Here is a 14,219-nt window from a genome sequence, read left to right on the forward strand (position 1 = left end):
TAACCCAATTCTATCTATCCTTCCTCTATCTCCTTTCTTTTCCTCACAACTCCTCGTGTTTGAAGATATCAAGGTCCTTTTCTCTCAAATTTCAGTCATCTAGCTAGCTAAATTGTCACCATATTTTCTCAAAGGACAACCTTTGCCTTCGAAATGTTTAACCTAAGTCAAAAGTATGTGCTTAAAGTCTTTTTGTTCCCTTGATGGTGCCTAACATTTCAGTCCATTGCCTTGTTGATATTTTTATTAACCCAAATGGATTAGTACCTTTCTTCCTTTTTATCTCATTTCTAACAATTCTAATTACTATCTCTTTGAATAAATGTTTATATTTTAATGATATATTCCCATTGCATTTGTATATGAGGGTGAGCTCCATTGACAACTAAATGCCAGAGTTCAATATTTAAGGTGACTACTCAGCAACATAAGTTATTTTGTCAGAATGAAAAAAGAGAGATTTAATGACAGATTCAAAACATTTAACAACCCAGATAGGAAGTTTTTAGCTAGCATGTGTTTAAACCTTTCCTTTATCATAGTTTCATCCATTCCCCGACTGCCTTCTTTGATATCCAGTAAGAACCACTTTCAAAAAGGCAAAAAAGTCTTATTTTTTTTGAGATTTCAAGATTGCAGCAATATTGACAGCTAATAGCTATGTGAACTAACCATTAGTCTCTGAAAACATAATTATTAGAGAATAAACTCCAAAGTGCTGATGATTTTATCTGTTCTGTATTTTGAACTGTTTCAACTTGGCTAAATGTCTTTCTCTTCTATCAGTTACCAAGACAAGTCCTCAGTGATCTGTAAAATATAGCATTAGATTTGGTATTGTCTTGCTGTGAAAATTAGATCATGTATACATACTATTAATGTACTGCGATTGCAGAATTGTCTTAAAACTTAGTAGTTCTTTATAAAAATATGACATAAAGGGACTTCAGCAAACTAACCATAAAAATTACTGAAATTTTGAAGTTAGTTCTGATATGTAATACCTGTGTCTTGCTACACAATGAGAGATAAAAGATGTAGACTAATTTTCTGAGTAATTATAACTAAAGGAATACATTCTCCATTAGAGGTAATTATGATAATGGAGTTTCAGGAGCTTTGGGTAATCTTAAAGTTTCTTTAAAAAGGAAATATTTTTCCTACAAATTTTATCTACAACATATTTGGAGCTTAGCACATTTGCTTTTCACAATAGACAATGATAATGTTACGGATATAGACCTACTAAGTAAAGAAAATTCAGGAAAGAACAGACATAAACCCAAGGAGGAGAAAGGTGGGGACAAAAACTTGACAGTGATTTCAAAAGTGGGAAACAATTTGTGATGATGTTTCATAAACTGGAGCTGGTCTATACTGAAAGTTGTGGTGGGCCACCAAGTATAAGAAACCATGGAGTAGGCATATATCTTCCCAGAAATTATTCAAAGACTCGAGGAGAAGGATGTGTTTAAAAATTTTAAACAGATATGGATACTTTTGACATAAAATGTAAAGTTAAGACATATTAAAATTTCAGAGGAATATTTCAAGACATTAAAGCTTTATGATCCTGTCTATATTCCACAAATCCTTCTATGCCGAAAATTTCACTTTATTTCTCTGCTAGGAATCCTTTATTGGAAAAGTTTCAAAGGCAGGGCTTCAGGATTGGAATTAAAACCATGATTATCACAAAAAGATAAAAGAGAATAACATTCACCATAGCAAAAGAAAGGTAAAAATATGTAGGAATTAATATGAAAAGAGATGCACTGAATTTATTCATCATTCAGGGTTCAATCATAGAAGCAGAACCATAGAAGTGTTGTAGAAACAGGATTCATGATAGAGAATGATGTTTTTGCAGTGATGGGAACTAATGGAGATACTTATGCAAGGCTACTGTCTTTGCCTAGATGGGGACCTGACATTACCTTGTGTCTGTCAGATCGGCAGTCAAGAAAGAAACTTAGACCTGGGTGAGGATGAACTGGGATCCACAATAAAAACTGGAACCCACAAAGACAAACTAGAACCTGTGTCTGTCTCACTACTTCCAAACTTCATGTTGGGGATAGCATCCAGGAAGGGGTGACACTTTTCACCGCAGAGTGGCACAAGTTCATGTCAGCATTTCTGTCCCCAGCAAATGATTTGACAAGAACAAGGAAAGATTCAGTCTTGGAGAAAAGTATTTTACTTCAGAGATTTTCAAGTCAAGAAAAGACAGGCCTATAGTTAAGGTAGGAATGTACTCACTTCTGGGATCCAGGACAGCAGTTTCAACATTGGAACAGAGTAGGACTACAATCAGGGTACAACCAAGTTTCAATGAATTATGGAAAAAATCATTTTTCCAACTCATTTGAACTGTGGACAATATCTTCTGTTTAAAGACTAAATCTATTCTTTTTTACTTCAGAATATTTTAGTAACCCTGTGGAGGTACTCAAATACAGTTAATATAGGGAATGAAGAGCCAGAGGACGGGGATTGAGAAGAATGAACAATTCCTGAAAAACAAATGAAAAAGAACAAATAAATTAAGAAAAGAAGGGAAAATAAAGAAAAAAAAAGAAGGAAAAAATTTCTATCAAAACTTCAGAGAAATACATTATAAAAGTTAATTTCATCATTTTGAAAAATTCATGGAACAATATTTATTATTTTTAATTTTATAAATGAGTAATTAGAAATTCAGAGAATTAAATAATTGGCCCCCAAAATATAGTAAACACTAGAGCAGAAAATCAAATTCAGATTTATCTCATTCCATTAGGAATTTCCACTCTACTATCCTTACTCATGAATCCAAGCAGATAATTACAAGATGATCCCTCTTGACAGCTTTTGATTGTGGCAATTTTTCTAAACTACTGTGGTTGGCTTCAAAATTCTGCTTAGGTTCGAAGTTGCAGATCCAGTAAAACTAAGTGTTATTTGCCAGCTTGGATCATTTTAGGATTACTGAACGGCAAAATAATATAAAATATAAATTTTTATAGTTATATTTACGCTTCATAAGTTATTTTAACTATGGCCTATTAGTGGAATTAGTCTATTAAATGGGTACTTGTTCTTCCATCTATGGTTTTAAACAAAATTTGTTGAGTTTCTTTTTCCAGTGCTTGATAGTATTTAAGGAAGATCCCAGCACTTTCTTGCCACTTTTGAATATTAGAATCATATTAATTTGTGACCATACAATATTCATTTGGCCTACACCTCTACATCACATCCAATTAGAAGTCTCACCCCTTTCCCCACTTAAGCCTCATGTTGCCTCAGTGTATCAGAGGCCCACAGGGGACGAGTGTGAGGGGATGAGTTTCAGGGTCTCTTCCTTCCTTCTTCTTGCTCCAATCACTCCCTCCCCCCACCCATGGCAGGCTGTGTATACTCTTGCTCATTATGCTAAAAATTTGTAAGGAGTGGTAAAAAGGCTAAATAAATAAATAAACGAAAACTCCTTCAGCTGGCACTGCAATGATTACATGTAATGTTTCATGGTAGATGTAAAAATAATGGGTATTTTCGTATAAGAGTCGGGGATATTGGCTATATCCCTGAAATTCCAGGGAGCACTTGCAAACTGGGGGACTGTGCATGTCAACATTAGGCAGGCAGACAGCTGAAGAGAGCATTTTTGTTTGGCCCTCCTGGCAAGCATCCACCCTCTCTTCAAGAAGTTTCATTGAAGCCTTCCTTACCTGGTTTGAGAAGGGAGGATAAAGCCACTCCACTCCCTGTCTAATCAACACTCATGCTCTTCGAAATGAACTTCATTTTTCCCTGATAAATCTATAACCTGAAAATGCAAATAGAAAGTGAGCATTGAACAAAAGGCATCAAATGGTATTGCGCTTTCTTAGTGGATCCTACAGATGTGTCTAATTCCATGCTCCAAAACGTGGTGGTACTTTAAAGCAATCTGTTTCAGCTTTGGATATTAACCAAAAAGCTAAGACAGCAGACAATCCCGTTTAACATCCTGACACCAAAGTACTCACCTTTGGGAATATTTGGGGAGACTATGCCATAAGTATCTATTACTACATTATAGAGATATGATTTCCCCTGTTGGTTAATCACATGCAGATAAGATATCTCACCTAATATAAAAAGGACTAGCTTTTTTTGTTTTAGGTAAACAAATAAGCAGCATTATCTTGATAACCAGAAATTAGATGAAAATTATATATTTTTGCGTATGTAACTGTGCCTCAAAAATAATCTCTAGTACTAGATTCTTAACTGTTCACAAAGCATTTCCAGATTGTTTTTGGAATTCTACAGTTCGTTATAAAAATACTGGCAGAATCTTAATTATAATAGTGCTACTGGGCACCATTAACCTCTTTCAGATACATTCCTGCTAAAAAGAAAAAGAAAAAAGGTAACTGCCAGGCATCAGTTTGTTAAATAAAGACAGGTGTTGCCAAGTCCCGGCTGGCTTGCCATCTACAAAAGAATCATTCTTTTGAAGCAGTCAAGGAGAAAGAGAGAGAAGTGGAAGATCAGCCAGGTCAATTGTGGACCTGCTGAATGTTGTTCAAAAACAAAGGTGGCTTGTCATGGGTTGAATGTGGAAGGGCACTATGGACAGCCCAGGGTGGGAGCAGAACTTACTGCTGGTCCCTAACAAGGAGTTTTGCATGTGATTTTTATGCTTTTGGTTAAGAAAGAAGTGGGCAGAATTAAATGTCTGCTTTTAAGAGGTATGCATGTTCACACATACACACATCCAGTTTCTCTCTTCTACTTCTCCAAAGCTGTTGGAAGAATGCATTTTGCTGGGTTTAAGATGCCATCAGATGCTATAGTTTCAAATGTCAAACCTGCCCACAAGCAAAAATGAATTGAGATTTTCATTTCTTCACTTTCAAAATCCTGATTTTAAGTATCAACTAAGATAAATGTCTGTTCTGCCTTTTGGATGTAGGAAATATCCAGATTAAACATCACTAGGCTTCAAAATACCCCTAAATGTATCCATGACCCAAATGTTTGTCATGTTTCTGTCTCGATAACCATTCACAGGGGAGGGAAAAAAACATTTACAAGGACAAGAAGTGTACACTAAAAGAAAATGTTGCTGTCAATTGTTTTGTCTTTATTAAGTCAATCTTATAAGAGTAAATGATAGCAGGGTAAAGCTAGATGCAAAGAGATGCTACAGGCTAATTTTTCTCTGGGAATTCCTTTCACAAAGCCTTTCTGGAACTCTAACCTCTACCCCAGTGAGATTGCCATGCATGAAGGCAATTCTAGCCACTAGAGTGACTACCTACAACATACATATACATTGTACTCTGAAAAATAGGTGGCATGCTTGTTCTGTCTTACTTTCTTTCATATTCCCATTCCTCTCTGGAGATCAAGTTATGCAACTGGGCTTCTGCGTGACAGTGTGTACAAGCACGCTGTGGCCATGTGTGAATTGACACTTTGACTCTGGAAGAAGAAATATAGACCTGCCTGTTGTGAATATTTTCTGACCATTTACTTCCTAGTCAACTGAGGAAAAGGAGGTAAAAGGCAAGAAACTGTTGTCCTAAATTAGTACAATAAGAAAAAAATGTACACAATGAATTCAATCTGGAATACATTCTTAAGTTCAGGACCATCAGATAGTGGAAATGCATGCCAAATCAAAGTACCCAAGGGGAACAATTGCTGATAAAGGTATAGACAGCTAAATGCACTCTGTCCTTGATACAGGAAATTAGCCCAGATTAAACAAAGAACTTCTAAGTCAATCCTCCTTGGTTAAACTACCAAGAACCGGCCTTTCTCTGTACTTAGGTGCATAAGATCAGAGTCTGGTGCCTGGTATGTGTGTGTGTTTGTATTTATGGAAGAAACTGGCTGTGAACCAGGAAATTTCTCCTGCTTCAAATATTCTCCTTTCAAACACAATCAAACTGTCAGCATTGGTTGGCACAATCAAACTATTGGCATTGGTTTGGTACATCTCTCAGATGTTTTTCTTCTCAATATACCAAGAGAATCACATATCACAAACATGAACCTTCAGACCTGAGTCATTAAGCCTCTTTTGATCAGCAGCTTATGGACCTGATGCCTGTTTTGAGTTAATCTCTCTATGTTGATGTAAATTGCAAATGAACAATTGGATGATATGAAATTTTCTTTTGTACCGTTCGTTGGGCTAAAAATAGAGAAGAAATTACTATTTATAACTTAAAATTATCTTAATTATATCTAGGGACATACAGTCTGTTTTACTTTTCTTTCTGCTGTATTCATTTAAAAAATTAACATTTGGTTAAATATTTAAATTATGTTTTTTGATATAGATGATAAAATAGCAATCTCTTAATTTTACATTCTGCTGAATACATACATACAGGCCTTTTGTATGTATGTGTCTATATGTGCTAATGTTCTCCACAGTCCTTTGGGCATTGAATATATCTCCCTTGAAATCTCTTCCCTTCTTCCATCTTCTTCCTACTAACTTTCCTATATGTGCTATATGGAGCCAGAAAAATAGTATCCTTGTTTTGCCATCTCAAGGAAGTTCAATGCTAGATCCCTTATCTTCTAACTGGAACTATGAAATCACTAGGATATAAATCAACTAAGAAATAGTAGAAAACAAAAGAAGAAAGGAAAACAGATAAATAAAGAGGGAAGATAGAAACTTTGTGTTGGTGAAACACCATATTGATCATTATTTTCAAAAAACTATTTTCAAGGTAAAATAACTTCTAAATATAAAATTTGCATGTATGACATGATCTTTAAAAAGAGGAAGCTCAGTGAGGTTGCTGAAGGGATAGCATTCCCATTTTATTAGCCCTGCTATGTGTCTGGCAGTGAACTAATACTTTTGTGTACTTTCTCTCTTTGATAGGGACTGGGATTATACATATGATGGGCACATGCCCTTTTGTAAGCCTGCGTGCATATCTGAGGAAAAACAATTACCAAGAGGCTGTAATGTTAGTTGAATTTTCCAGTTAAATTAGGAATAATGAAAAAGCACTTTCTATTAAACATTTTATATTGATGTATAAGTTGTTTCTTATACAGTGACGGTCCATTCTAGTGATCATAGCAATCTGTCTTTATGATAACCATGTTCCAGGAAGTGACACAGTCTCATTCTACAGATCATTCTTATATGCCCTGCATGTGGCACAGCTGTAACAGGTCCACATAGTATTCTGAGTGTTCCTGACTCAAGAATTTTAAGAAACTTATCTAAAGTCAAACAGACAGTAAGAGATATATCTTTAAAAGAACCAAAGTCTTTAGTGTTCCAGACCAAGTTTTGTCTTTGTCTCAAAATGGATGCTTAAACCTGATAAATTGCCTAAAGATAATTTCTAGGAAAGAGCATAAATAAATCTGAAGATCTCCAGAAACTTTGTACACTTTGTAGGAGATAAACTTTCCTTTCCCCTCATATCAGTGGGGCCCTCTGTCTTTGCAGGAGCCTCAGTACAATGGTAGTACAGACACTGCCAGAGTTATAATGGTTCAGCTTAGAATTTTTTAACTTTATGATAGCACTAAAGCAATATGCATTCAGAGACTGTACTTCAAGTACCCCTACAGCCATTCTATTTTTCACTTCCAGTATAATATGCAATAAATTACACGACTCAATACTTTATTTTATTGTAAGATAGGCTTTATGTTAGATGATTTACCCAACTGTAGGCTAATGAAATTGCTCTGAGCACATTTAAGTTAGGCTGTTTTAAACTATAATCTTCAGGTGGTTAGGCATACCATATTTTCAATTAACAATGGGTTTATTGGTATATAATCCCATTTTAAGTCTAGGAGCATCTGTACACAGCAGAGCTGTGCCTGAATTCTCATCTTGGCATGCATTTCCAATGTTGGACCTAGCTAAAGAGGATGAGGTCAGAGCTTCTGGAAAAGTTTTACAGAACATTGTCAACAGCTCTGTGATTTTGCCCTAGAATATAGCAATTCTAGAATTTTTAAATGCACAGAGTTTTTTTTTTTATTTTTCTCCTGTTCACCTATTATTGCTTTATGGCTGTAAGTGGCAGACAAAATCTAGGTATTACTCTGGGAAAATGTATCTCTTAATATCTTACCATGGAGAAAGCCCTCTTTCAGGAGAATTATATATTTGATGAGATAATTTTCTTGGCATGTACACTTGATGTTACATCATCAATGTATAATGCTGAAAATAATTGAAATATATGAACTTTTAAAATTTAATTATTATGGATTCATAATAGTTGTATATATTTATAGGATACATGTGATGTTTTGATACAGACATGCAATATATGCTAATCAAATCGGGGTAATTGGGCTTCCCATCACCTCAAGCATTTATCATTTGTGTTAGGAACATTCCAATTTCAGAGAGGCTAAAGTGGAGATGGTTAACGGGTACAAAAATGTAGTTAGACAGATAGGATGTACAATATTTGATATCACTACAAAGTGACTATAATCAACAATAAATCAGGGTTTATTTGAAATATCTGAATTTTAAAATACATTGTTGAACGTAATATTGGAGTGATTAGGTCTGGGAAGCAAGACAGGCCAAATTAGTGGTATACACGTTCTTTAATTATGAATATTCCAGATGATGGAAATTAAAAGGCCTGAATAATGTAAAAACTTACCTGTCTCATTAGTGGCAGCAATCTGCAGGTATAGTCATGCTTCAATAGGTAACAGGTCCCAAATTATTATCAACAGGAAATTTCCAAAATTTGTCTCTGTTTCTAATATACCCTCAAAAAATAGTAGAGTCTAGACTCTTCTGAAAAAGAGGGGAAAGAGAGGGTGTGTGTGTGTTTTCTCTCTTATCTAACTCTTTTCCTTTATTTCATCTTTACTTGGCAGGCTGTAGAAATCTAGCCCAGTTCTCATGCCCTGAGGTCATACAGTTAAATGGCACTGGGAACAGGCAGGTCTGTTTCATCACAATTGACATAACCACATCCTCAAAGTTTGAAATTAGTGCAGCTGAAAATATGGTGAGAAACGAATCACATCCAGATGACATTTTGCAAGTCCTCCCCAATCTGGTACAATCTTGTGGTTGTTTCCTTTCTGTTTCCTTTAGAGCATGCTACGGTTTATGAACTTGAATGGAATCTGCTAGCAGTTCCCCCGGCTAAGGACATAGCACATAATTTCCATAGGGTGTGGAGATTTTCTGATTAAAGTTTTGCATCACCGTGTCAATCTCTTCACTATTTTCTTGTTTCTGCTATCATATTACAATTAATCAGCCAGGGATTACAATTTCGAATTAAATCTGACATATACACATTGCTATTTTCCATGCCTTTTTGTAAGACACTGTTGCTAAATGGTGTCATGTTCTAAAATGTCTCAAAATAGCTTTCCAGTATTCTAACACACCCACACACACAGACATACAAATCACCTTTCATATAACTTTCTAAGTGCAACACTCAATTTAGAATATTACACCATTTAGCAACAGCTGATAGTGGTTCTGAAATGTTAAAACCCTTTATGTTGATCCTTGTCCTCACATAGAATGTAACTTACACTCTATCTACTTTAGCATCAATAGCTTCATTTTTATAACTGCATGTGGAACAACAAAAGTGATGATTTATTCCACATTTCTCTCCAATTAGTACCCACGAGCAAATGAGAGTTAAAATACTGCTTTATAAAAATTTTTCCTCTCTTTCTTAAATCAGGTTGTAGTATTTATATCTATGGTTTGGAACTTCTCTATTGCTACAAGAATTGTAACTAAAGGCTTTCATTCCAGGAAGAAAATAAACACTTTGGTCTGATAATATTCTGAGGTTCTATAAATGCTTTTATTTAACTAATTGAGACTTTTAGAAACTACTGTAGATCTGTCTGTTACTGTATCACACAGTGCTATAATGATCTCTGGATAATTGTAATTATTTATAATTATAATTATTATTAATAATGATATATAATATATATTATCACAGTAATAATTATTATTATTTTGTAGCTGGAACCATCAGTGGGTGCCCACATAGCATGGGTTACTGTTTAAACCTACGTATGCAGCTGTGAGCAACTGGCTATTTATCTTCCAGTGTACATTCTCTGCAGTGGTCTACTTATTTCTGCACTTGAACTCTTACAACCTAAAAAAAAAAAAGCTGATTTTTTTTTCTTTATTCTTTAACTCCTCAAACACTGCAATTTATTAACTTTAAGGTAATGTGCTTAAAATGTAAATCTAGATACTCCAGCCTGGGAGGTTTACTATTCTGTTGATAGCAACAGGATATTAAATAATATGATGTCTACAGATAAAGATCATTAGGCAAAACTTTTGTAGCTACTAGATCAGTTTGCAAATAAACATAGCTCTCGAAAGAAAAGAATTTTAATTTCAATTATATGTGGAAGATAAGATTTTTGTAGTATTAGAGCTTTTGCATTCTGAGTACATTTTTGCAGTTTGTTTTTTTAAAGGCCTCTAGAAAAACAGTTTAGTTAGATTGTCTCTAGATTTGGGGAGATAAAGTAGTAAATTATCATTAGTAATAAAACATTGGTTGTGATGATATCTAACATCAAAGATCATTTTACTTAGAGCTGCTTTAAATGTCTTTTTAATTCCAGGGACTAGAGTAGCAGCCACAGAATCTTAAGAAAGAATAGATCATCTATGGAAACAATAATTTTTACAGAAGTACAAGGTGAGCTTTAAGATATGCATTTCTTTATATGTGATGTATCCTCATCAGTTTTTATCTCAACATATTCTGAGGTAAAACTACCCAAATTGTGATTCAGAGATCACTGTCCATTTGTAGATTGTTTGTTGTATAACTCTTAAGAGACAAATGTAGAAATTAAGAGTGAGTGCTTCAAAAAATAAGAACAATTTGACATTCCTATCACATTCAAGTATATGATAAGGGGGCTTGCATTTTTCATTCTTTTTTTCACATTTAAGTTTTCTAACAATTTATTATATAGTGTGGTATTTTACAAAACTACAATATAGTCTATGATGGATTGGAGACTTTTTAAAAAATATTTTTTCAGCAGATATAATTGGAGAGGCATTACTCTAGGAGCTTCCTAGAGTAATTCTATCTAATTCTTCCTAATTTCTATGACTTGTCTATTTTTTTTTTTTTTACTCTATACACTTTAAAGATCTCCAGTGCAACTTTATGTAGTGGGTAAGTACCATTGTTCAAGTGAAATTTTATACATATACAGACAAAAGAGCCTTCAGCTATTTTCTTACATTGGGGTGTATTTAAAATTTGAAGGAACATGAACACCTTTTTTGTTCCTTAGAGAGAAAACTCACACCATACTCTCAGGGCCATTACACTTTTGACCCCAGACACTAACCACTGATGACATAGTTGTCTATTCTGGACCTCACTTTGGGCATTTGCTCAATAAATACTAAATAGCTAAAATGATACACCTCAAAATGTCTGACTTTTCAGAAAGCCAGCCACTCTCCCTAGAAATTAAAAAGCTTCGGAGAAAGTCCCTCCTTGGATTCAGACAAAACAAGATGTGGATATTACACACTATGGGGTCCTATGGAATAAGCAGGCCAGGGATCATTTGTCTCAGTAGAGAGAAAACAGCTGTGCCTCATGGTTTGTTCAGTTACTTCAAGAAATGCACCTCGTTATTCCATCCAAATCAATTAAGGTAAACTGCTACAGAGAAGAGGTTGATATTTTTCTCAGGCCTTTAGTAAACATTGGATGTCTAGTATATTAGACACCAGGACTTAAATTTTAGAAATGCATTATATAATATTTTTGAATACACTCATAATTGTAAAATACACCTAAGAAATCTAGAATTTTCTGGGTTTTTTGTTACAGTTCAGAATGGCGTCCAAAAGTTTGTGAAGGATGTGTTTGCTTAGTTTTGTCCTTGTCTTTTCAAGGAAATAAAAATTAGTGGTCGTATCATTGTATGTGTTTCAGAAGTTCAGTTTTCTATACAACTTTTCATATATGCCATCTTAGGTGTTCTATAACCCTGCACACTCTCCGAAATGTTATTTGGTGTAATTATTTTCTGGTGTGAGGGGCATTGTCTCTGTTGTTTTTTTGGGCAGTTGTAATTTTTGAGCCATGACTAATGATTTTGTGCTGGAATGTTGCTCCAGATTCATAAATAAGTCTCACAATATTTTTCTCTTTCTCCTTTTGAGTTTTGAAGTTATGCCACTTTTTTCAGCCTATGTTCTATGGCTGGATGAAGGGAAGGATTGTAAAAATCACAGAGAATAACAATTATTTAAACTCATGCATTAAATCCCTAAATTAACATAACTTACTGAGTCCAAGTTTAGTTGTGATTTTTTTTTTATATTTCAAATGCACCTACATATGGACTGTGGACACACATGAATTATACTCTATTTAACTAGCATAAAGTGTTTATAAAAACTCAAAGTAGTTATTAATTCTATGATAGTATTTATAGCTAAGTCTTAGTATCAGTAAAATGTAATAATCATATTGATTTTCAAATGTATGTTTTCTACATATAAGTAATTAATTTTTATTTTGCCATTTCTACACTTCTCAGTGAAAAGTGTTTTACAGTAAATGCAATTTTACAGTGAATACAATTGGTTTTTTGTAAAGGTACACAAAATTTACAGACCACTAGCTACATGAACCAAGAGAATAAAAGATTCACGTAAACACAATCACTAACAACAAGGAGACATTATAATTAATATAATATCACAGAAATACAAAAGATCATCTGAATATATTATAAACATCTCTATAACCAGTAACTAGAAAACTTAGGAGAAATAGATAAATTTCTGGATTCATATACTCTCCCAAGATTGAATCAGGAAGAAATAGAAATCCTGAATAGCCCAATAATAAGTTGTGAGATTGAATCAGCAATAAAAAATTATTCTCCCTCCCAAAAAAGACCAGGATCAGATGGATTCACAGCTGAATTCTACCAGTCATACAGAAAAAACTGTTCTAAAATATTAAGGAGGAGGAAATCCTTCCTAACTTATTCTATGAAGCCAGTGTCACCCTGATACCAAACTAAGCAAGGATGCCACAATAAAGAAAACTACATGTAAATAGCCCTGATCAACATAGATGCAAAAATTCTCAACAAAATACTAGCAAACAGACTCGAATAGCACAAGAAAAAGATAATATGCTATGATCAAGTGGGATTTATTGCAGGGATGCAAGGATGGTTCAACATATGCAAAAGAATAAATGTGACTCACCACATAAACAGAATTTAAAACTAAAATCATATGTTCATCTAAACAGATGCAGAAAAATTTTTTATAAAATTCAGTATCCTTTCATGATAAAACCCATCAACAAACTAGGCATACAGGTTACATACCTCAAAATAGTAAAAGCCATATGTGACAAACACAGCCAACATCATATTGAGTGGGGAAAAGCTGAATGCATTCCACCTAAGAACTAGAACAAGACAATGATGCCCACTTTCATCACTCCTACTCAACATAGTACTGGAAGTCCTAGACAGAGCAATCAGACAGAAGAATGAAATAAAGGACATCCAGATTGGAAAAGAGGATGTCAAACTATTTCTTTCTATGATATAATCTTTTACCTAGAAAACCCTAAAGAATTTTCCAGAAGACTTCTAGATTTGATAAATGAATTCAGTAAAGTTCAGGATACAAAATCAATATGCAAAAATCAGTAGCATTTCTATGCACCAGTAATGACCAAGCTGGGAACCAAATGAAGAACTCAGTCTTATTTACAATAGATACAAAAGATAAAAATAAAATACCTAGAAATATAATTAACAAAGGAAGTAAAAGATCTCTAAAAGGAAAACTACAAAACACTGATGAAAGAAATCACAGAGGACACTAACAAATGGAAAACATCCCATGCTCGTGAACCAATATTGTTAAAATGACCATACTGCCCAAACCAAATTCAGTGCAATTCCTATCAAAACACCAAAGCTATTCTTCCCAGAATTAGGAAAAAACAACCCTAAAATTCATATGAAACTAAAAAAGGGCATGAATAGCGAAACCAATTGCAAACAAAAAGAATAAAACTAGAGTCATTACATTGTCTGACTTCAAACCATGCTACTTGGCTACATTAACTAAAACAATATGATTATGGTATAAATACAGACAAATCAATGCAATAGAATAGAGGGCCCATAAATAAATAAAA

Source organism: Microcebus murinus, chromosome 6 (genome assembly GCF_040939455.1).
Source record: "Microcebus murinus isolate Inina chromosome 6, M.murinus_Inina_mat1.0, whole genome shotgun sequence".
NCBI lineage: Eukaryota > Metazoa > Chordata > Mammalia > Primates > Cheirogaleidae > Microcebus > Microcebus murinus.